The 3,422-nt window shown below is 37.5% G+C and overlaps 1 protein-coding gene across 3 annotated transcripts in view; it reads left to right on the top strand.

Moving 5' to 3' along the window:
- The window catches only part of LOC125857000 (uncharacterized), a 154,197-nt gene that overhangs the window by 101,265 nt on the left and 49,510 nt on the right, over positions 1 to 3,422 (top strand). The window lies entirely within an intron of this gene.

Genomic DNA, 3,422 nt, shown 5'->3' with positions numbered 1-3,422 from the left:
TTTTTTTTGAAAATCTTGGTTTTTGGCTACCTCCTGGGAATTTTGTTCTTGGTCATTCTAGTTGCTTTCTTGAGTCTTTGTAGTTTTATAGCTATTCAAAAGCATGAATTCACATTACTTTGAATCCTTTAGTTTCGTTTCACTGGAAAAAATTATTCTTCTTGGGAGTTTTAATTTCAGTTGTTTGTCACCGGCAAAGAACTATGGGGCCATATAGATGGAAGCGATCCTGCTCCTACTGATGCAACAAAGCTAGGTGAATGGAAGATTAAAGATGCTCGGGTGATGACATGGATTCTAGGGTCAATTGACCCTCTTATTGTTCTTAATCTCAGGCCGTATAAGACAGCTAAGGCCATGTGGGATTACTTACAAAAGGTTTACAACCAAGATAATAGCGCAAGACGCTTTCAGTTGGAGTATGAAATTGCTAATTACTCTCAAGGAGGTCTTTCTGTTCAGGATTATTTTTCTGGATTTCAAAACTTATTGGCTGAATTTACAGATATTATCTATGCCAAAATACCTACTAAATCCCTATTAGTGATTCAGTCAGTTCATGAGCAAAGCAAGCGAGACCAATTTTTGATGAAATTACGCTCCGACTTTGAGAGTGTTCGCTCTAACTTGATGAATCATGACCCGTCTCTCTCTTTGGATGTTTGCTTTAGGGAATTACTTCGTGAAGAGCAACGTCTTGTCACACAAAATGCTTTTAAGAAAGAAAATGATGTCACTATTGCATTTGCTGCTCAAGGTAAAGGAAAGGGCAGGGATATGAGTAGAACTCAATGATACAGTTGCAAGGAATATGGTCATATTGCTAGCAATTGTAGCAAGAAGTTCTGTAATTATTGTAAACAACAAGGACACATCATCAAAGAGTGTCCCACGCGCCCGCAAAATCGTAGGATCAATGCTTTTCAAGCTAGGATAAATGGTTCCACTGATGATAACTCATCTTCAGGACAAGTTCTTACTCCGGAAATGGTACAACAAATGATCGTGTCAGCCTTTTCAGCATTGGGATTACAAGGTAATGATGTTACATCTAATTTTTGGATTGTTGATTCAGGCGCTTCCAATCATATGACCAACTCAACGAGCATCCTAAAAAATGTTCGTAAGTATCAAGGTCCATCACAAATACAGATTGCCAATGGTAGTAATTTACCCATTACCAAGGTTGGGGACATAACTCCAACTTTCAAGAATGTTTTTGTTTCACCAAAGCTCTTAACTAGTCTTATTTCAGTTGGACAATTTGTAGATAACAATTGTGATGTGAATTTTTCTCGTAATGGTTGTCTTGTGCAGGATCAGGTGTCTGGGACGATAATCGCGAAGGGGCCTAAAGTTGGACGATTATTTCCTATACACTTTTCCATTCCTTCTGTTTTATCTTTTGCCTGTACTTTTACTGCTAGTAAAACTGAGGTTTGGCATAAGCGTCTAGGACATCCAAATTCTGTCGTGTTGTCTCATTTATCAAATTCTGGTTTATTGGGAAATAAAAATAAATTTTCAGTTGCTTCCATTGATTGTTCTACTTGTAAATTAGGCAAAAGTAAAACTCTTCCTTTTCCTAATTTTGGTAGTCGTGCTACAAAGTGTTTTGATGTCATTCATAGTGATGTTTAGGGCATTTCCCCAATTATTTCTCATGCTCATTTCAAATACTTTGTGACATTCATAGATGATTATAGTCGGTTTACATGGGTGTATTTTCTTCGATCCAAATCTGAGGTATTTTCCATGTTCAAGACATTTTTGGCTTACATTGAGACTCAATTTTCTACATGCATCAAATTATTAAGATCTGATTCTGATGGAGAATATATGTCTTGTGAATTCAAAAAATTCTTGCTTGACAAAGGGATTGTCTCACAACACTCTTGCCCATATACACCACAACAAAATGAAGTTACTGAACGAAAAAATCGGCATCTTTTAGATGTTACTCGTACTTTATTGATTGAGTCATCTGTACCATCTAAATATTGGGTGGAAGCTTTGTCTACTGCTGTCTATTTAATTAATAGATTGCCATCTAAAGTGCTAAATCTTGAGTCTCCATATTTTTGTCTTTATCACCAAAATCCTAACTATAGTGATTTTCATACATTTAGTTGTGTTTGTTTTGTGCATTTGCCTCCTTCGCAACGCAATAAACTTTCTGTACAATCTACTAAATGTGCTTTTATGGGTTATAGAACTTCACAAAAAGGTTTTATTGGTTATGATCCATGTTCTCACAAATTTCGTATTTCTAGAAATGTTATTTTTTTTTAGAATAAGTATTTCTTTCCTACGATTGTAGATTCATCTTCTGTTTCTCCTCTTCTTCCTACTTTTGAGGATTTATCATATTCTTTTAAGAGGTTCAAACCTGGATTTGTGTATGAACGACGTCGGCCAACTTTACCCTATCCCGACACTAATTGTCACGCCCCGAGCCTACACCTTGGGCGGGACCGGCACCCGGAGACCATTTCTGGCCCCAAGCGAACCCTTGGCCTGGCTTTCTTAACTCAGCGGAAACCTAACTCAACAGAATAACTCAATGAAATGCAATATTTCAAAACAACTTAACTTATAAAATATGGCCACAAAGGCAACTCGAATCTCAAAATAGAATATTTACATATATATATATATATAGATGACAGACTCAAAACTAACTGACTGGTTGCCTGTCTATGAAGCCTCTAAAATACTGAGATGGATGTTGGGACAGACCCCGCAACATCCTAATAGAACAAAAACTAAGAACACAAAATGATTGAGTCCTCCGGAAAGCAAGGAGGCTCACCACTGACTCTGGAGTGCTCAGCTGGATCAATGACGTGCATGATGCTGATCTGGGGTACCTGAATTTGCATCATCAAACGATGCAGGCCAACTGGCATCAGTACATGGAATGTACGAGTATGCGAGCTGGAAAGCTAAGCAACATAGGCTAGAAGGAAATCTGGAAGAAACTGAAATAGCTTACCTGGCTCAACTCAACTCAACCTGACTGACTTCTTTCAATATAAGGCAATTTAAAACAAGTGCGATATAAAGAAAGACTGTTTAAAACATGCTATAAACTCTGTATGTATACAAGATACAATAAGCCTGAAATGTATATAGAAATACAATGAACTGATGTATATAAAAATACAATAACTGCTGTGTATGAAAGATACAATGACTGCTGTGGGAGTTTCTCTAACCGACAACCATCACATAAGAGCTATAGTGATGATACAGCGATCGACCTCACGCTGCCAGAGCATCTTATACCCGGCCAAAGGTATAAGACCTGAACTGCCTAATGGATCCACTAGTCTAATCTGAAAAGGATTCATCTAAAAAGTATGATCCTTTTCTACCCATGGTGGCTAACATGGTTCTATGGGGGCTGTGGGTTCTTTGAA

The sequence above is a fragment of the Solanum stenotomum genome, chromosome 2 (genome assembly GCF_019186545.1).
Source record: "Solanum stenotomum isolate F172 chromosome 2, ASM1918654v1, whole genome shotgun sequence".
Taxonomy (NCBI): domain Eukaryota; kingdom Viridiplantae; phylum Streptophyta; class Magnoliopsida; order Solanales; family Solanaceae; genus Solanum; species Solanum stenotomum.
This window is presented reverse-complemented; position numbering and strand designations above follow the sequence as displayed.